Genomic DNA, 22,143 nt, shown 5'->3' on the forward strand with positions numbered 1-22,143 from the left:
CCGTGGAAAACACTATAGTTCTGGGTAGAATGTTAGCTGAAAGTGTCATCGTTTGAGAGCCTATTCAGAGGTGACCTAGCTTGGCAGTTTGGGCAGGACTGTAATTATTGGAGCATGGCTGATTTGCATAAAGCTGGTCCCTATCTGGAATGGTTACAAAGGACAAAAAATGATTGGCTAGAACCAAGGGCCCACGCGATTACCAGTGGATGAGACTTTCATTCCACCCACCACCTTTTTCTTTTCCTTGGTCGATAATAACATCAGATATTTAAGCTCTTCCTAAGCTGTTGGAATGCACCAGCAATTACAACATGAAATATGAATGCAAAATGACTAAACTGGGCCCAGCTGGGTGAAAAGCAATGCTGTGTATATCTTGCTCGCCTCCATGTTGCTCACAGGAGAGGGCTGCTCAAGCTTTGTTCCTTGAATGCCAATTTATTTCAAACGTCCTAAGCATAACATTTGCGTTTGGCGCGTGAGGCGGCCATTACGCACATACATTGAGCGTCGCTCCACATTGGCTGCCCCGAGGGCCTCGCCGGGCCTCTCGCTTGTCTGCACCCGAGCTGCTTTGCAGCAATTCGGGGAACTCGGCGGAACGGTATACATCGCCGAGCACGGTTTTGCTGATTAAAGCATCCATTATCCCGTTTAATGTCTGCAAATTACTGTCAAAGAAAACCATTCGGAAACCAATTGCATCCCTCGAAGAACGCAGGCAACTCTTCGGCGGGACAGGACGGCATTAATATTTTACCCACTCAGTTAGCTGCTTCATTTGCAGCAGAGCACATACATGGGCCATTTGCGATGCCGCCGATTGATTACGGTGTTGATTTCTGTATGTATTAGGCACATGTTTGACATGATACGTTTAATATGAAGCTTTAAACAGCTGTTACTGTGAAAGAGCGGAGAGGCCGCAGTTCTTTCAGTACACCTAGTTTGTTGGCTTGCACGTGACCCCAGTCACAAAGCAGTTGGTTGTTCTATTATGGAGAAGGGGTCATGGGCAGAACTCCCGCCATGACAGTACCCCCCCTATCTCCCCCCACTCACACACAGCTGTGGTATCTCCTAATTGCTGGAGCTCCCACGAGGCACGTTCCACCTGCCGGAAGTAGCGTATGTCGACGCTTCCCCTCACAGGAAGGCGTAGAAACATGCCCAAGTATTTGATGACTAGATCATTTCCTCTTCTAAGCTCAGTTTCTGAATCTATAGGCAAGGTGCATTTTATAATACAGTGGCGACGAGCGTGGGCATGATTGGGCATGATAATACACACATGTGCAACACATCTGCATACTCAGTAGAGTCAGTAGGGCAACAATAAGAAGACAGGTAACTTCAACATATAGAAGGCCTGCAAAGAGCATATTTGTCATCTTTTTGCTCCAAAATAAATTAAGAAGCACAGTATGGCTGGCCTTAACTTGATCCAGCACAGTTTGTGTCAGCGGTGGACGTCTCTACATGTTACTGTGAGGTTCTACTGGAGTGCGGTGCCTCTGAAAGACTGGACCACAATCTGGTGTGTGCCCTTACAGACAGGGAGCAGCCATATGCAAATCAGATCTTCCCCTGTCCCAAAAGAGACAGGTGAACTTAGACTGGAAGGCCACATCCTGTCTGAATGGCAAGAGACGCCTCCTAGGCTCTCTCTGAATAAAGGCGGTGGCAGCCAATCACGTCTGTCTCTGCCCCATTGGACTGTCTCTGAAACTCTGCAGTCCCCTAAAGACCCATCTGCTTTTAAGTCCCATGTTTTTTTGCAGCCAAGAATGAGAAATGTCTAAAGGGACATTGTCTCAGTTGTATCTATTATTCAGAGCTCATCAACGCATTTCCGCCAGCCTTTAATTAGTGAACGTGGATCTGTAAGTCTGGGAACAGTTCGATACAGTAGAGACTCATGTGGAGGAATATCTGCTCGACATGCAGTGGTCCTGTTTCCCATGAGAAATATCTGATAATTTCACTTTCTTCATTAACAGAGTGCTGGAAGAAAGGAAGCATTTTGCATGAAAGAGAACCCTTGACTCAGTTCTTAATTTGTAAAAGAAAATAGGTGCCAGGGCCCTCAGGAGGGCACTGCAGCTTGCGCCACCCATTGTCCATGCCAGTGCTGCCAATGACAGTAGCGACACAACTGCTAACCATCCCACCCCTACAAGTGTGACAATTCAGACTATTCCAGGCCCCCAAAGCTATAAGATTAGCCTGGGCGGCAGGTAACAGTAATTATAAACGTATATAGAATTAGTAAACAACTGTTGTGGTACTCACTCTAAATCAGGCAACCGGCCCACCTCGTGGCAGACTGTCATAAATGCTGGTGCTGCCAATTACGTGCTGGTGCTGAGCACCGGAAGCCACTGGCTCAAATTAAGCACTGTCTTCGCTGTCCTTTTCTCGTGAGTTTGATTTTGGAGGCTAGCTGAAGCAGTAACTGGGCTTCTGGTTAGTTTGTCCAGTGCCACCTTAGTCACAGACCACTGGATAACTAGACACTAAAAATGTATATTTGTGCCCGTTCTTCAGCAACCTAAACCCAATTTTTCTGTGAGTGGGAATCCCTGTTCAATTTTGGGTGATGGACCTTGGGGTGTTTAAAGCAGCTTTGTGACATTTTGCCACAAAATCAGAGCACCTAGGAGCTCAAACTCACTGAGATGTCCCCTAGCAGCCTGGGCCTGTGAGAAACTAGGGAACGTGCCATACTTCAAACACTGCCACATTATTTCTGGCATCAGTAGTTTCAAAGACTGAGGTCTACAGAAAAAGATATTGTAAGAGAGCCGATTTAGAAGAAGATACATTGAGAGCCGACATCTTACTGTTTGCACAGACATCAGAAATCTCTCTGTTTCTTTCCCTTTTGGATAATTGAGTACAAATATACCCTTGTTAGTTCAATTGTAGCCTTTTACTGAACTGTCACTGTAAAATTAATATCATATCCGGGCCCAAATTTTACTAGAACCTTCTGGTATATTTGGTTGTTCATCAATCGACCCTACTTATTTTATATGGAAGAAAATGTCCTTTCATCTAAAAGACGTGAAGCTGGACTTCCATGCTTGCGTGTATCAAGTCATAGTGTATTGCATTTCCAGACCTTCCACACCTTCTGGAATTGGCAGTCTGCGGAGAGGGAAGTGTACAAAGGGAGTAACTTGGTTATCCAGCAGGCGTATAACAGCTCAGGCAGCGGAACTAAGAAAATGGTTCCCATAAGCACTTTTCAGTTATAAGGCCCCTGCAAATTTGCGTGCATCTGCATTTCTACTCCTGGTTTTGCTCACAATATAGTGCTTGATAATGATTGCTTCGTTGAGCACATGAAGATTTCCTTCCTTTAGCGTATAACTGGCCATTGGAAATGTGCCCATGCATAGGCTTCTTGGCACACTCGCACAACATCACCGCAGGTTTGGTTATCTGCCTGGACTGGCATCCATCCAACACACGACGTACTGCAAGCTTGGAAGGTGAGTTTAGTGCAGAATAGAAAGCCAAGTATTGTTGGCCAGCCTCAAAGGAACCTTGAAGGGACGTGGAAGAGGATGAAAGCGCTTCTCCATTGGAGAAGGATAGCGTTCCAAAATGGCTCCCGCCACCAGAACAAAGAGCGGGCAGGGCAGGCGCGGAGGGAAGTGCGTCACCAGCCTCGCGTGGCTTGCCTCACAGTAACAGATGCTGAGAGGGGTTTTGGGAATACATAAAGGAAGGCCATGCCGGATCGGAATGCATATATTGCAATGTGCAGGCATTTGAATCTCATTAGCGATGGCGCCGTTCCAGCACGTGCTCTATAGGCTTCCCGTAACGAAAGGCAAATGAGCCAAGGTTATGTCCTCTCCGGCTTTCCATCCCTGCAGAAATTATCATACGTCAATCAGGCCCCGTCACGCTGCACAGCTGGACAGCCCCTATGGGCTGTCATCTGGGCACATTTAGCAATAATCAGAAGGCTGAAGATGCATGCGTTTCACAAACTATTTTTATTTTATTGACCATTCCTGCTTTGTATATGCATTCGGCAATGAGCAATACACCCAATTAGTTTATTAGCTACCTGGAGATGGTGACCATAACCAAGCATTGTTCAAGGAAATACGCCGCAGTGCGCCTCGGTGTCCTTCTATGCGCAGAAAGCAGTTTGCAAATGTAGATTCACCAGTATGTTTGACATGGAGTATAAGGCCGACCATATAGATTGACAGTTATTTTTACGACAGTAATAATGCATGCTAGGATATTTAATTAGAACTACTAAGTAGCCATGCATCACAGGTGGCGGCCTCCCATCTTTGCTTTTATCCAACAGCATTCTGCACGTTTGGAGTTGTAGGCTCAGTTGTATGGATGATATTTGCGTTGGACAAATGCAGTTGGGGACCAATAAGATAATTTGAAGCGGGGCAGGCTGTATGTGGCTGATGAAGCGTACCATGTCGAGATGTAAGGGTCTATAAAGAAATCAGTCTATCTGAACTGCAGGAGTGCTGGGACAGGGATGAGGTTGACCAGGTTTTTCCCAAGATAATCGATGGAGAAGGCTTTTCTTCTGCTTTTGTTTTTTTTCTCCCCTCCCCCCCCCCATTGCAGATTTTATAAAGGGGTGTGCAAAGTCCACAGATACTGTCTGAGTGTACTGGCACATTAATAAGACATTTGGGCATAAAAGGGCTATTTGGTGTCGTGATTGGTGTTCATAGGTGACTTACTGGCAAACATTTCTTAATATGACTTTTGGCCCATATCATTTTAGATTTTTTTCCCCTCAGTCATAGGTGTGACAACAAATAATTGACGTGCACTGTGTAAACGTCAAACACTATTTCTCGTAATATGTTGTATCTATCACCATGTCCTAGACATTCACCTTGCATTCCTAGATGGACAGAACCTTTGGGAGAAGTCTTTGCACATCACTGCATCTAAAAAACTGCAAGAGCTGGTGCACCGTCGGTCACAACTGGCATGTTCTCTTTGCCCATCTCTCATTCTGAGGGTAAGATTGTTCCTTGTCAGGGCCGGACTGGGAACAGCAACCAGCCCTTGCGATTGCTGCCTGACTGTCCCTGGGAGCAGGTGGGTAAAGGGTGCTAGCAAAATGCAACGCTCCCACTTTTATCACAGGGGGTGATACCGCAGCACTGCCGAAAAACCAGCCCCCTGTAATAAAACCGGCCCCAACGGACTTAAGTCTGGCCCCCACCCCTCCAGCCCACTGGGGAAATGCCCGGTGCCCGCTACAGCCAGTCTGGCCCTTTTCCTAAACAGTGCTTAATTTATGGTAATGGCTGAAGGTGTAGGGTATTCATTTATGATTTAAGGGGTCATGACTTAATTTTCATTAGACTTTGACCCAGAGCAAGATAGAGGGACAGAAAAGGGAGAATATATTTCCTATATTAAAGTCTTCGAGGATTGCTGGCCAATGTGGCAGATCTCTTAATGCACTGAGTGTCCTTCAGGCATTAAGTGTCATTGGTTCAGGTGGATCCGTGGTGGTTTCCTGATGGCACATATGTATCCTGAACAGATCTACGCCTGTTTGGCACCAAAGATCTGCTCTGTTCTGCTAATCACCAGCCACGCTAGATTTTTTTATGAGTGATGCGGAGATGGTATAAATGTTGACCAACCTGCACCACTTACATCTCCACATGGTACTGTCCATTATGGCTTTTTGGGGCACTGTAGGACAGTGTCCTGTGTATGACCCTGAAGGATTTTCATTTTGTTTACGCCAGGGTGCAGGCCAGTTCTGCCTCGTTATATTCAGAAGAACCAGTTGTTCTCGTGCCTTCCTAAACTTCAGCTGGTCGTGTACATTTTTTGTGTCTCGGCTTGCAAAGAGTTCCAAAGTTTTGTTGCCTGTCCAGGGAATGTTGTTCCACCACTTGACGTTTTTCATACACCCAAAAATATTTTTACAGGTACTGGTCTTGAGCGCAGTGTTCTCACCTGAAGGAAGTATGGTTTTGCTGGTAGGAAACATTAACTTTTCCCCTGGAAGTTCGAAAACAGAGCAACCACTGTGTTGTGTTGCCCACCACTTGTGCACTAGCTGAGAGGGTTCCTAGTGAAATGGACGCGCTTTGGGCCATGCCGTCATATATAGCCTGCGTGAGCACACATATTCATTCTATGGCCCCTGATGACATTTCTCTATATCTGATTATAGAAAGAGAATACCACACTGACAATACCTTTTACTGGCTGACAGATGATTAAACAACTCTTTGGCCCTACATGAGAATACTGAACGAGAATCCTCTGTTTCCTTCACTGTGCATTGCATTTCCCAATGAATCACTACATAGTCCTTGGAAGCATCACAAAAAGTAATTTCCCTATTTACTTTACTCTGTACTAAATTAAATATGGAGATTCTTTCGAATACTTCACCCTGTATTAGATTGCATTAATCCTGTGGCAGATTACAGAAGGTTGCTGTAATAATATTTCCTGTATTCAATTACCTAAGTGGATTTTTTAAATTATTTTCTCCTGAAATTGATTGCAAAGAAGATTCCTTTTAGTTAATGAAAGGTACCTTTTCAAGATGGTGACATAATTCACAAAAGGAAACCAGTCACTCAAACCAGCCATTCGTTAGCATGCAACAGATCAGTCGCCCATACTTTCACCGTAGACCTTGTGGCGTGATGTACGCTTTGAAATTTGGGGAATGATCTAAACCACCAGGTTCCTGTGTCCTATCCTGTAATATCACAACATTAGTTCTCAATAGTGTAATTAAAGCATCTCACACTAAAAGTAAGCGAGCATTGGCAAAACCAATAGGTCTGACGTTGGTTGCCAGTGTTTGGGGTTTGTCGATGCTTGTTTTGTACCAGCATGTTTTTTATAAACCATTATTGCTGGGGCCCTTGCAAATGTATAAAAAAATGTGTAAAAGTATAAATATTGTTTGGAGCTCAAAACACGTGCATTGTTTTGTAGCTCTGTGGGCTGAAGGGAATTTATCGTGCAGCGCTTAGATAGAGTGGAAACAGACAGGATGTCTGTCGCCACCACCAACTCCTACCTCAGAACCCCTCTACAGGCCCAGAAACAACAAACTGCCCCAGTTTCCCCTCCGCAAAGAGGCAACTAGCGCCCATACCGGAGTCTATAACCATGCACTTTCTGTCTTAAGCGGCAGTTGTGGCATAGCGTGGGTGGGAGGGGTCCACAGAGGCGGTTGCCCCGGGCGCAAAATTTTTAGAGGCGTAAAATTTAAAAAGAAAGTATTGTGCCCATGGACCATTAGCGCTTCCTCGGCTGATGGTCCATAGGTTAGGGGGCGCAATATATATATTTTTCCATTTGCCCCGGGTGGCGGCAACCCATGGTGTGCCTCTTCTGAGCATTGGGAGAAGAGGAGGATGTAAACACTGCGACAAAGGGTCCGGCCAGTGACACCAGCAGTGCACTGCATCTCCATATTCCCTGTGCACAGGTATGCTGCGGTACCCACTGGCACAGACTGACCGCAGCATTTTAACGGGCCAAAACAAATGCCTGTGGCGGGAGCCACGCCCACTGGGAGAACGCAGGCTGGACACTGCTTACAAAGGGCAGTGCTGAACTTGTAAGGACCCTTGTTAGGAGGCCACCTCTGCTTGCACTGCACAGTGCCACTGTCAGCTCTACCAATTACATCAGCACAACTACTAACCATCTCTCTCCAACAGGTGTGACAATTCTGACTATTCCAGTCCCCCAAAGCTTTAAGAATGGCTTTGGTTACAGGTTTTAGTTATTGTTAATGAATATTGACTTAATAAACAACTATTATTGTGCTTGCCTCTAAATTAGACAAAGAGAGTCACCATGTGGCTGACAGTCATAAGTGCCAGTGTTGACAATTAAGTGCCGGTGCTAAGCACTGAACACCACCTGCTCAAAAAAGCACTGAAAGGGTTGAGATGTCCCTTCAGCACTACCAGCGCCGATTCTGTCGCATGCTGCAGGTGCTTTGCTCCTGTGAAGACAGCTCTGATTGGCCGTAAGATTGCGTCAGACAACACACTGGAGAGCACTCTTATTACAGGAGTGATTAATGGCTAGTGACCTTATTCTTTTTTTTTTTTAAGCGGATTTCGTTCAAGTGGGCCTATGGTGGAGGGGTGGAGGGGGTTGCTCAAGGGTTCTGTATTCTGGTGCTTCAAGGATGGAGTATTAAATATGATTAAATTCAGTTTTATCTGTAGGAGAGTGACGCCTACAACTACTAAATGTAGGTAACAGAGGCATTTAAGTATTTACGAAACAGTAGCCTCCCTCAGAGGCGGGCGCGGTTATTGTCTCCTCAAAGGATTGCAGTCCAGTTGACGAGTAGTAGTGTTCTAGAACAACTAAAACAGAAATCAATACGGTTTGGTCCCATTTTACTCTGAATCTGCACCAACAGTGTGATAGTCACAAAGGAAAATGTGCTAATTTACTGGAGAAAAAAGGGAGACAAATAGAACAGCAAACTAACCCCCTCCCCCCCCCCGCCTGTTGAAAGGATCGAATGTCTGCTTTGGCTCGCCCAATCAATAAGCACTTGTCAGTATTTTCCACTCAGTGGGGGTCACAGAATGTGGACATGCTAAGGGCGTTGCATTCCGGAACCTGATTGTCATGACAGCTTCATAGGCTTGTACTGTTTTATACTGGACAATGTGCACAAAGCCATGACTTGAATGATGCTTTTTGTGGAGCTGATGAAATATCTGCGATGGCAACAGCAAAAAGAACAATTGCTGGACAGAATGTTGAACAAAGTCAAACATTCACCCCAGTACAGAGATCTGGGCCTAAATCAATCGATGTTTTCCTCCCTGTGCCATCCCAGTTTGAACTCAGCCATAAGCAAACCAATCATCCTGGGACCGGTTTCGGGGTTTCACCCCCATCAGCTAGGCTAGCATGGAGTGCGGTGAAGTGAGCTAAAGAACGATGATGGATTCAACGCAGATCTGTGACTGGGGAGAGTGTCTCCGTCCATCATCTCCTTAAGTTTGCTAGGGCAACATGCCTTGTGTGCAGGGAAAGCCACTTGAACATCTTTCATAGCACACCCAGAATGAGGAAGCAGGTGGAGGAGACACCATTGATCTGTTATTTCATAGTGAGCTTGTTATCGATGATGATTCTGAGGTTTCTGGCATGGTCTGCTGGTACGGGTGTGGAAACCAGGTCTGAGACCAGTCAGTTGCCCTGCCGCTGTTTTCCTGTTATAAAAGATCACCCATGGACAACGGTTTTAGCCTCAAGAACAGCATTACAATGTGAGAACTGCACTATTAGTTCATGTTATGAGAAGCCTGCAAGTAACAGGAGATGAGAAAAACTAAAGTATTACATTTTGTTCAAAGCTAGCAGTTCTGAGAGGGGTTGGCAAGTGTATTTGTTCCATCCACAGACTCTCCATGCTCAGCAACATTCCAATAGTCCATTTTTAGTGAGTGTCATTTGCAGTAGAATGTTAGTGCTGTTCCTGCGAACGTGAGATCGGCTTTCGTTGGCTTGCAAAGTCCCTGGAGGAGCTGAATTGAAGGACTTTTTGAACTGTGCACAACAGTATGAAGTGAACCAGAGGAGATCTTATAGTCAGGGAGTTATGAAGCAAGATCCTTTGGTGCAGACTATTCTGAGAAATTCACTTAGGTACCCCAATGATGGGGGTGATCGTTTCATGCTGGGAGGCCTGTTACCACCCCTCCTTCTGTGAAATTATTTAAGTTTGGAATTCCTTGACACACACCATCCCTGCCGAACAGATGCCATCTTCACATTTAGTGCTCGTGGAAGAGTGGGACATTTTCAGGGCAGCTCCATGACTCTGAAATAGTCTGATAAGAGAATTGAGAATAATTCCAAGAAGGAAGTCTTTAACAAAAGCTGAAAGAAAGTGTACTACTTTTTTCCTCAAACAATTATATTGTATGTTAGGTAGTAACACCACATACATGTAATGTTTAACACCCGGGGCATCATGTCATATAACCATGGTGACGTAATCCTAACTATAACCCCTCCATTGAACCATAAATTCACTATAGAAAATCCTGTGCCACGTCACCAGCCATCCAAACATTATACATTACGTCAATCTGATCTCTGCCCCCGCTCTTGCATCCCAAGAACCTGTTGTTGCTGCTGTTCTTATTTTCCGAGTTTGGGGTATGGTCAGTGGGGTAACAGAGAAAGAACAGCAGGTTGTCTGCATACATTAATATTCTAGCTTCAACCTCTGATGATCAGTCAAATGCTATTAATTAGGCATCACTCCTCCACCACCCCACCAGAGGCAAGGGCAAATACAACAGGTACAGGAACAGGTGACGTCACTGTGCAGTCTCACCTCATCTAGAAAACATGTCCGATCACACTCCATTAACACAAATACTTGTGTAAAGGGGAACCATATACTTCCGGTATTTGGTACCAATATCAATTTTCTCCAGCACTGCGAATAAATAGTCCCACCTAACCATGCCACAATGTCTTTTCAAAATCAAACATCAGAAGGGCCAAGGGGCTCTCCAGTTAGTTGGTCAATGCAAAAGTTTCATGTAGGTGCCTGATGCTATCTGGTACACCGTTGCGGCATAAAGTCACACTGATCAGGATAGACCCGATATTATACTTTTTTGTATTCATCCCTGAAAAAAAGGACGCGCTTAAGACAATTTATTAAACCTTTATCCTAAAATCTAGCGATTTCTCATTGAAAATCAGATGTGGCAGTTCCTTGATGCTTCTAAAAAAAACTCAATGGCTTACTGCAAGTTACCATGACAACTACTGCTATAGGCGAGACCCTGACATGCCATCAAAAATAAGCCCAAGCATACTGCACAAAGAAACATTGGAATATTGCCGGCAGGGCCTATGCCCTTACTGCTGCTACAATATTTCTAACCCAAGCTTGATTTATTGCGGCTTTTGATCAGCGAGCTCCGCACCAACCATCTACAACCACTACTGCTCCAATAGAACACTGTGTCGTGTGACGGCCACCTTCAGTATTTTTTTTCTATTATAGTGTGACCCTGATCTGTCTAGTAAGGGCTGCACTTCAACCGTTGGGTTGTAGTGAAGAAGAACTGTAAGAACGAAAATACAGCCAGGCCTAAAGGTTTACTCTGAGACTACTGCTTACTGAAGGCTTGAAAAGTTAGGTCTGAATCAATAAGTCCGATGATACAGCACACATCGAAATAGAAAATTGTTGATTTTGTTGTGAAAGTGAGCTTGTACTGGGGAAAGAGACCGCAAGGAGTGGGGCTTATAAGAGAATTTGTGGAATTTGGTGAGAGAAGAGCAGAAAGAGGTGGCAGATGAGCTGGAACAGTTGGCTGGTGGAAATGGCCCATTTACTATTTCTTCGTGTTACCTTATGGCGGCATTGTGAAGATTTGTGTTTGAGTGCCCAATTCATCTTCATTTCCTTTCTGCCCCAGCACCCATAAAACGGCTGGGTGCCTGTCTTTACATCGTCTGCTAATTACAATGTGATAGTATGCCTCTGTAATTGGATCCATCGCACATCTTTTGCATCGCTGTGTTTAGATGGTTTTGCCGGATTTGCATTGAACTTGTGTCGCATATTGTTGTTTCCTAAGAGCTTCCAACTGCTGCATCCTCTGAAAGACTGTAATGCAATCCATCCAAGCTGTGGAACTGCCTACCGGCAAACGACAGAAAAATGGGTGTATGGAAGACAGGCTAAGATGGAGAAAAAAGAATGGAGTGAAGGCATAAGGGTGAGTGGAATGGGAAAAAGAATAGAAGGGTGTAGAGCACTGAGCACCCTGGAAGAAGGTGTTATGGAAATTGGGGGGAAAAGAGGCAAATCAAGAAGAATGGATGGTGGGAATGGCTGAAGGGAGGAAAAAATAAAACAAGGGAGGATGGTTTTAGAGAGAGATGAGGGGGGGAGAAGGCAACAGGGAAGGAATAAAAAATGGAGGTAAGAGTGAAGACCAGAAGAAGAGACGGGTTTAATGACTATCCAGTGAACATAATTTAATTCGGAAACAAGAGAACTTCAGTTCTGATCCCAGCTTTACTCATCCTGGGACCTTCAGAAGAGCACTTTGTGTCTAGTTAACAGAAAAAGGAAACATCCACACCTATGTTTCTAGGAACATTCCACCATTTTTGGAATCCTATAAGGAGTCCAGGATTGTGTCTGGAAAACTCCAGTAGTCACAGGTATCAGGAGGTGCTCCTAGAATGTTTTTTTTTTTATTCATTTGACCAACATACATAAACAATCTCTCCTAGGTGGATGCACGTGAATAAATGTAGCGATGTTGTGCAACTGCACTTAAAAACTTTTGTCCGAGTTTTAATTCATGGGGATGTTCTATTTCCCGGAGACACGACCTCTCACCCTTCGTCACCACCGGCCTTGGCCATGCTCGCTACTCGTTCCCTCCGTTGACGAGGGTTTACCGACCCTGAAATGATTAAATACCCAACTGTACCCGGGTTGGAAATGGGCTCTGCAACTTCTAGTGAATAACTTTAAAAGTGGTGCGTTCTAGATGTGCCATATCTTCTCAGGGCAGTGCCACCCTGGAACTCTCTTAAAGTTCCTCGGGTATATGTACTCGCACAAAAAGTATGTGGAAGTTAGTCTTCTTTAGAGTGTAAATCCACTCAAGAGTACCACAAATTGATTTACACTCGTAAATCAACCGATTTGTGCAAAAAAAATGAATTTGGATGTAACAGTGTCTTAGTGAATCGAATACGTTACACTGTGTGCCTCCGTTTACTTAACTGTTTGCTGTTTAACCCGTTGGGTCATCTCACCTTTCGTGCCCTATTCACAGGATTTTATCAAATATGAAAATAAAATGCATGGAAATAAGGCAAACTCACACCAGTCATAATGGGCTGCGCACCAAGTGGTCTAGAAAATGTAAATAGGGGGTTATTAACAGCACTAGGTAAAGGAGAGTAGGGTTACAATAAACCTTTTTTTGTTATTAAATTGCGTTGGCTGTGTTTCCCCGACTTCTTCAGTGCGCTCTTGTGTCTACAATAAGGCATACACCAGACAGCAAGACTCAGCCCGTGAAAAAATGGTGCCTTGTCACAAGCATATTTAAGGATACCTGAAGTAGAAGTGCGCCACGTACTCCTAAATGCCTTTGTGAATTGGCCCCTGCGTTTCTAACGCAAGTGAGCAGAGGCCGCGTTGCGGGGGCGTGTCCGCCTGTTCAGTACCACGGACAGCGCATCGCCTCTCCGCCTCTCAGACGCGTCTCCCCGCAGCCCTGGGCTGGTCCGCTGCTGCTGCAACACACGGGGCCCCGCAGGAATTGACTCACCGCCGCCATTCTCGCAGAGATGCAAATAAATCACAAATAGTGCACACAACACTGGCTTTTAATGCTTATTCGGATTTTCCCAATAAGCGGGACATTAGTGGCGGGTTACCCGGCCAATAAATTAATCCGCAAGGCTTCCAGAGCCAGCCGTTTGATTGTGTGTATTTTCACTGGTAAATGCACACATATGGGGGCTTTGAGACGAATGGTATGCTAATAGCACGCGACTCCTCTCTATGCAGATTACTTGCATACAGACAGATGCACGTTTTATGGTGTACATTTGCAGGTATTTAGAATTAAGCGTTTCCATCCGACATGTGGCATTTAGTAAATAGGTACATTGCACGGGGGGGGGCAACTTATATAATTGGTGATGGTTAGTACTGAGATAATTCAATTACCGTGCATAAAAAAGTGATGTAACCCATTGCAATACACGATCTGCATGAAAAATGCCAAAAAGCTGACTGCAAGCCATAAACAATTTGGGAATGGGGTGATTATCGGGAAGGGTCAGTCACACTGAGACCAGGAATGTAGAAGAGAGGCCTCGGCATTAGAAGAGAGGCCTTAGAAGGGAGGCCTTAGAAGAGGGGCCTCAGTAGAGAGGTCTCAGAAGAGAGGGCTGAGAAGCGATGCCTAGGTCTCAGAAGAGAGGTCTCAGAAGAGATGCATAGGCCTCAGTGGAGAGGTCTCAGAAGAGAGGTTTCAGAAGAGGGGACTTAGCTTCAAGTTTGCGAGGCGGCGTTGCAGTGGCGGGCGGTCAGTTGTTTAAAGGACCTCATTTTTAATAGGGTGCAGAACAGCTTGTGAATGGAGAGGTAGCTGACGTTCCTGTTTTGGGAGATATTGTGAGAGGTTTTGAGAGTGATAGGGGAAGGACCATTTTTCACCTTAAAGATATAGATCAGCTGTGCAGAGAGTGCCCTTGGAGCGAGTGGTTGCGGCTGCAGCGGTGGTGAGCCGAAGGTGTCTGCATATGGATCTGTAGGTCTTGGGAAATTCAGAAATGCGTGTTCAGGGAAAGGAAAAACTTTCCTCACAGGTGAGAAGGAATATTGTGAAAGACCAACCAGGAGGCTGTGGTACTTACCGAGCTCCCTCCTGACTGGGGTGTTGATCAGTGGTGGACAAACTCTCCCCATACTCAGTAGATGTGGTCTTGTGGCAGTGCTGGTAATGCTGGTGGAGAATGTCCACCTTGTACTGGAGTCAGATTGCAGCCAGGGTGAGATTACTGGGAGAGAGAGAGAGAGACCGTGTGAGAGCGCGGGGTCAGAGATGACACAGAGGTGACCAGAGCGGCAGGGGCAGATGATGCTGGGAAGGAGATCATTTTTAGGTCGAGCCCAGAGGCCTCGTGCATATGTGCTGCTCTGCCAGGAGTGCTGTAATGTCTCTTGGAAGTTAGAAGACACCCACCACATGCCCACTGCTTGTGATTGGTTACTTGGTCTGCCTTTCTAAATGCCATAGTTTCGATTCATGGATAGAGTCTATTTGTCTCGCCCTGTGGCTGTTTTGTTCCCACCCTGATGTTTGCCCCTGTTGTATGGATCTTTTTGATACGTGTCATATGTTTTGGTACCCCACTACTATTTCTTTTGCCTCGGCTTCTTTAGTATTTTCCTGTCTTCTTTTACCTTCCTCCAGCCCCCCTCCTGTTGTCCTTGTTCACTTTGCTCCTGCCCCCTCCCATTGTCAGTATTCCCTTTTCTCCCACCCCATGTTGTCCCTGTTGTCTTTTTTCCACCACATTCCCTTTGCTCCCGCCCCTCCCCCCTTGTCTGTGTTTTCTTTCTACCCGCCCCCCTCCCATGCTCACGCCTGATCCATACAGCCGTAACTGGCTGGGGAAGAGGTGCAGCACCTGCGCTGGACAGGTAGGGGAGGTTGGTTTCTATTCGCTCCCACAGCCATGGGGGTGGAGGTGATTCCCGCAGTACTGCCAAATGCAAAGCCATTGCGAGACCTATTGGCTTTGCCAATGCTTGTTATGAAGGAGGAGTTAAGCGTGAGGGTGTTGAGGGCCGTCAAGTCTTTGATGGTTGTGAGACTGAGTGAGGTTTCAGGTGTGATGCGAGCGGTTGTATTTTGTTCTGCTGTCATACCATCTCCCGTTATCCCTTTGTATATATTTTATTCTATGTTATTGTAACTGATTTTTTTTGTTGCAACACTGTTTTTTCCCTATGGAACTGTTTCTTTTTCCTATGCTCCTGTAATTGAGTCAATTTTGTAACTCGTTGATCCTTATGTAAAGCGCTCTGATGCGTCCGGGTCTAGCCAGCGCTATATAAAACTCTGAAATGAATAAATCAAATAAATACATTTATTTTGTTGTGTACAATATGGTCGATGAAGGACCCAGACAAGCATGAACGAAGGGTGGCTTTTCATAAGGAATGTCTCTTCCTACTTAAAAAGTTCCATATCTACAATGCCTTTTAACTTTGTAAGAATATGAATATTCAGAGGTCCTGCTTTGATTTGATGAGGACTGAAAATCTCTTGATGAAAGTCACAAAATGGGCAGCATAACATGTTGATGATCATAGGGAATTCTTTAAATTTTAATTCAATCAATTAGGAAGCCTTTTTAGCCATAACATAGGGAAGTTGCATTTTCCATTTGAAGAAACCCGTCACTTCCTGTTGCTTGGTACTGGGGTGCAACCCCTCAAATTAGTCCCGTTTCAGGGACACGCCGCGGATTATAGGCTTCTGTAAAGAATGCATATGTATAATTATTTTGGTGGTTCTGGTACTCTGCTGTCTCCTTCAGTAACGATCTACAACAAAAACACATTTTTATTTTTTCTTCTGTGCCAGAATTGCACTACCTCCTATATGATTATAATATAGAATTGTATTATTTGCTTATATTTTTCTTATGGTAAAAGTGCCACCTACCTCCTTTATTTCTTGATGGATTCTATTTACAGTTTCAGGAACAACATTGCTTCTGCTCTGCCTATTTTGCTGTCATATTTCCCCCCAGGCTCTGAAAAGATGTCTTTAAATGATACATTAGTATTCCAGAACATTTTCAAGGTTGTTTAAGGAACAGAGCTGCATGCCGTGCTTCCATTTCTTAAAACACCCTTCTTTATAAAGTATTCATTTATTTTCAGAAGAAAATGTGGCATTTCTTGAAAGTTTAATTTTCCTGCGAGTCGCCGCTCTCAAGATGTGTTTCCTTGGGACATGCGCGTAATTGCCTGAGGCTTTAGTAACAGGTCCACACCGAGGAAGATTGCTGTATTGTGAGCATGCAATAGAACAGGTCCATATGAGATCTGGCGGATGGGGCTACACAAAACCGACATGAAATGGTACACAAATAAAAGTCTTGGGTTTCTTTGGGTGTCTCACCAGCTGAAGAAGCTGTGTCTTCAAGTGAACTAGCAACAGTCCCGAGAATGTCAGTACTGAGCAATGGCTGCACCAGAAATTTCATAGAAAAATACAACCAGTCACACTGGCGACTACAGGCCCTGTAGGAAGAGCATTACAAGGCGGGGAACAGATGTTTGGAGCTCTTAAGCACCCGAGCAAGGGAAAGAGTATAAGTGACACAATCCAGAAAGACTCGAGGAGAACGGAGAAGACTCACAGCGGTGTGGGCCTTTGTTTGGGCTTCTGTTTTGTAAAGTAAGAAATGCAATTCAAAGATTATATTTATGTGTCATATCTATTCTTTTATATCACCTAGCACTTGGACAGTGCACAATAGCCACAGGTGTGGCATCAAACAGTCAGATTTTCTTCAGTGGTTACATGCTGGCGCGTGTGTGTGTGGTTGTAGAGAGGTATGGTTTTAGTACATATGGAAAAGATCTTGTACAGCATTATGTAATTAAATACATAGAAGTCTGCAATCAATGCATACAAATATGTAGCTAATTTATTATTTTCTTATTGTGGCATCACTGTTCACCTGTAATAAGATTACTATGCTGTAATACTTTAAAGGAATTAAACAGTGATTTTATAATCCCTGATGTCAGAGCCAGCATATGGTATGAAAGGCAAGTGACAGGGCAGGATTGTAATGGCTGCTTAAACACTGAAAGAGCAAATAGCTTTTTTCTGATTCACTGAAATCAACACTCATTAGCATAAAGGAGTTGTTTTGGTCTGGGGGATTTGTTTGCATAGATAGTTCTTTGCAGGTTACCATACATTCTGAACTACAGTGGTTTTTAACAAAATGTTAGAATTTTGGAATGGGGAGCGCTCCATTGAAGACAATAGAGTTGCTCTGGGCTTCTAATGGCAGGTAAAGCCCACTTTGGCATGCTATAAGGATATATTAAACTGCTTATCTTTTGGCAACGGGTTACTCTTTGCACTGTAGCGCATGTACTTTTGAATTGCAGGTTCTACATGTATTCTACATATCTGCAACTGCAGCGTCTCTTTCACCTAAAAGACCAACAATATAAACATCCTAGGATGAGAATATTTGTCTGATAATTTCTTACAAGGAATAAAATACTTACTACTACTAATGTAGGGCTTTTGCAAGTCACCTCAGAGCTCCACAACCTTATTAAGGAACTCAGCCTTCAACCTCATTCCATCACATGGTCACATATTAACTGGTGACTTGGAATATCTTTATAATATACAGTAGAGGGTAATTTATTCCACATATAATGTATATAATTTAAAGCAAAGTTGCTTGTGAGTGAGGAGAAAATATCTAGATGTGTAAAATGAAAATGTCCCTGCTTACCAGACAAGAAAGGAGGGTGGAGAAGAAGGGAAGATGAAAGCTCTGTCAATGCACGTAGAAGATAGGATTCAAATAATCAATGTTACCTGTAGTTCAGCAAGCTATTTGAGAATATCTAGCTGGGATTTCTTCCCAATTTCTCACTAAAACCCAAATGAAAGGACATTGTTCATTTACATAGAGGCGAGAGATGTGGGTCCTCATTAGGGACTATGTCTTAGTTTACACACAAGGGAAGAAGGGGCAGGTTCTGCCAACCATAAACAATTCATTTTAGTGCAAGAACAGATGAGGATGTGTGGCTCGCCAGCAATATTTTAAAACTGGCATTTTATGCCACTGCATCCTTGTCTCCTCCGGTGAATACCATTTGCATGGAGGCGTGCCCGATGCAGTTGAGGTCTGTCCCCCAACCTCTGCTGCCGTACAACCCCTTGTGGGAGGACAAAGCTGGCAGCGTTGACCTGGCTTTTTTCCTTTGCTTCTGGATGAGAGATGCTTTTGTGGCCCTGAGAAACCCTTTGGTAAGTTGTTGAGGGACAGCAGTGATTGACAGAGTGGCGTGGGCTACCTCTGTCACATGAGATGCAGTAATTTCTACCCTAGTGATGGCCGGATTCACAATGCCCGACTGTAACATAGGAAAAGGGCCGGTATTTGGCTCCTCTCATTTAGGGTGACCGGACTTCTCGGATGTGCCCCAACAGGCACGGTTTTTCACCAGCAGACCCGGTTTTTAGATGGGTTCGACTGAAAACAGTGAGAGGCAGTTTTTTGTGTGTTCTAAAGTTGTGCAAGTTAGCAGCTGTGATAAGTAAGCAATTTAATGAACAGGTATGATGTTGGTTATAGAAATTACATTTTATTAATTTTATTAATGCAACTTCTGTGATCCTATGTTAATGAGAGCTGTCATTCTGCACCATTCCGTGGATGATACGGTGTAGTCCCTTTTCTATTTTTACAAAACGTCCCGGTTTTTGGTTCTCAAGATCTGGTTACCCTATCTCACTGCAGCACTTTGGGCAACAAGCAATACCACCTACCCTTCCAGTTGGGTTTTTTTCTGGACTATGGGCCACTATTTCTGGCTCACTTACTTTCTTTATAATCAGGAAACCTGACTTCTACTTCTGACTTAACTAAACTGTGCAGTTCTGAGAAGTGCACTGATTTTGCCTGTATTTTCTATATCTTGCTTGAAATCTGGAACGCTTGGAGACAGATTACATTCTGACAATAGGTGCTAAAAAAAGAAACCCACATTTACATTTGACGTGACATAGCTCCTAACAATAGAACCGTTTGCCTTATGTTTTAGTGTGACTTCTCACTATTTATTTATTGATTTGCCATTCATAGTTAATTAATACTGTTACATGACGTGAGTCAATAAAATTCAAACAAGCAGTTATCTTATTGAATTCAACATTGGATACACCTGAGCACATGTGACTTCTCGGTTATTAGCAGAGTGAAAATATTAAAACAATATCCCAGAATACGTCATTGGTTAAATAGAGCAATTTTAATAGGCTTTCCTGCTTAGAGATGTTATTGCATCTTTGAGCCAAGTGTGGGCTTGGGGTTTCCAAGCCGGCTTTCCTTCAGCCCCATGTGTGCCGTTCCTCCCAAATAATGCGCAACCCAGTACACAAGCCTTGGCAAATGCCCTTGTAGCAACCCGACACGGCGCTGCCACTGGTTTCTAACTTCCCCTATCACTGCTGAGCCCTTTTGATGCACTGCTTTGTGTTTTTTGCTGCTAATTCTTGTGAGTGCTGACTGGACGTGTGTCATTGATGCAGTCTATGGAATATTAAGTAGAACATTTATCCATGCTTTTGTGTGAACCGAATGTCCCCCCTGGACTGGATGAGCGCTTGCCGACATCACTGATGCTGACCAACGCCAGCCTGGAAGCTTTTCTCAGGATTCTCAAGAGCCCTGAACATGATTTCCAATAAGGAGATAAGCAGGGTGGTGGGTGTGTGCATGAGTTTCTTTTTCCTATATCAACTTCTGTGGCTCCCTCCTTAATGTTATGGTGGCTCTTCTCGCGTAGCAACTCCAACTTTCAGCTCCTAGATGTCCTTACTGGTGACAAGCAGCACTCTACAAATCCACCTTACATTACATTACCATGTGTGCACCTCTGATAACCGTAAGACAGTCAGAATACACGTACATCAGCGAATCTTCAAAAAGTAGATTCATGGAATCCATGTAGACTTGCATTCTAGAACAGGTATCTGTATGTCAAGGACATAAACATAAAACGTATGGAGTTGAGTAATCGAAGTAGAAATAATTCACTAATATATACATGAGCTTTACCCATCTGCAACAATACAAATAAATGTATGCAATGTTAACTAGCTATTCTTTGATAATGGCATCTGGATAGGCCCTCTTTGTTGTAATGGTACTGCGTGACTGATAATGTCGGTGAAGCTGATTAAAGGCGGGGTTTCCTCTGCAATATACAATAAAAATGAGTTTTTTTTAAATATATTTGTTCTCGTTCTGACCCCTATTCTTCCTAACTTGCCTTTCATGTACTTCCTTTTCACGTTTAGACATCTTATATTCTTCCTTCTTTCGTTGGGCTGTGCTCGCATGCACACACTACTTACTTCCTTAGACACGGTTTGTAAAGTGTGATTGAGAAAACCGGTAGGTGATATGATATGATATGATAAAAAGGATTTATATAGCGCTCGTTCACCAACGGTTTCTTGGCGCTGGGGTAAGGAAGCGTGAGCAGAGGGGGGGGTGCGAGTTATTGGTCATAGGCCTGGGAGAACAGCCAAGTTTTGAGCGATTTCCTGAACATGGGGTAAGACTCCATTTGGCGTAACGTCGGTGGCAGGGAATTCCAGAAATGGGGAGCAACGGACGCAAATCTCAGCCCCCCCCCCCCCTGAGTTTCTTGCGCTTGAAGGCGAGGGGAGTCAACAGGTTTGCATTGGCAGAGCGGAGGGTCCGGCGGGGGATGTAGCGCTGGATTCTGTTGGCGATGAAGACTGGTCCATGGGAAGAGAGAGCTCTGTGCGTTAAGCAGCCGATCTTGAAGAGGTAGCGTTGCGCCACGGGGAGCCAGTGGAGGCCCTTGAGGAGAGGCTTAGCTCGATGCGACTTGGGTAGGCCGTGAACAAGTCTGGCCGCCTGGTTCTGGACCAGCTGAAGCCTCTGTAGCTGATAAGCCGGAATCCCGGCGTACAGGGAATTGGAATAGTCAATTCGTGACATTACTAGGGCCAAGGTGACCTGGACCAGGGCCTCAAAGGAGAGGAATTTACTAATTTTACGAATCCTGCGCAAGTGAAAGAAGCAGGAGGAGACTGCAGAATTGACTTGGGTCTTAAGGGTGAGATCGCTACTAATGAAGACTCCGAGGCTTCTGACTGCTCCGGCAGGAGTAGGTGGGGGGCCCAGAGTGGGTGGCCAGAAGTTAGGGTTCCAGGGGTTGGATGTGGGCCTGGTGAGAACTAGCTCAGTTTTATCTGGGTTTAGTTTGAGTTGACTTGTGTTCATCCATGAATGAATGTTAGGGTGGACTGGAAGGATTCAATTGCAGGGGGAAGGGGTCAATGGTGAAGACGAGCTGAATATCATCAGCATAGTTGAAGGTGGCTACGTCCCTCTTCCGTAGGTCTGATATTAGTGGACGGATGTAAAGGTTAAAAAGGAGCGGGGAAAGGGAAGAGCCCTGGGGGACCCCACAAGTGAGTTCTTTTTTTTCTGACGTAAGGTCGGATAGGCGGACGGCTTGGTGGCGATTGCAGAGAAAGGAGGATATCCATTTTAGGGGGATACCCTGGATGCCGGCGCTTTCGACACGTTCGACCAAAAGTTTATGGTCGACGGTGTCGAAAGCAGCCGACAAATCCAGGAGGACAATTGCCTGCGAGATGTTATGGTCCGCGCCTTGTCTCAACTCATCGTGGACGGCTAGTAAGATGGATTCTGTGGAGTGCTCAGGTCTAAAACCTGCCTGGTGGGGGTCCAGGTAGTGTGAGTTTTCCACGAATG

At 44.7% G+C, this 22,143-nt stretch overlaps 1 protein-coding gene across 1 annotated transcript in view; it reads left to right on the forward strand.

Moving 5' to 3' along the window:
- The window catches only part of PPP2R2B (protein phosphatase 2 regulatory subunit Bbeta), a 304,244-nt gene that overhangs the window by 14,891 nt on the left and 267,210 nt on the right, over nucleotides 1-22,143 (forward strand). The window lies entirely within an intron of this gene.

This window comes from Lissotriton helveticus, chromosome 7, assembly GCF_964261635.1.
Source record: "Lissotriton helveticus chromosome 7, aLisHel1.1, whole genome shotgun sequence".
Taxonomy (NCBI): domain Eukaryota; kingdom Metazoa; phylum Chordata; class Amphibia; order Caudata; family Salamandridae; genus Lissotriton; species Lissotriton helveticus.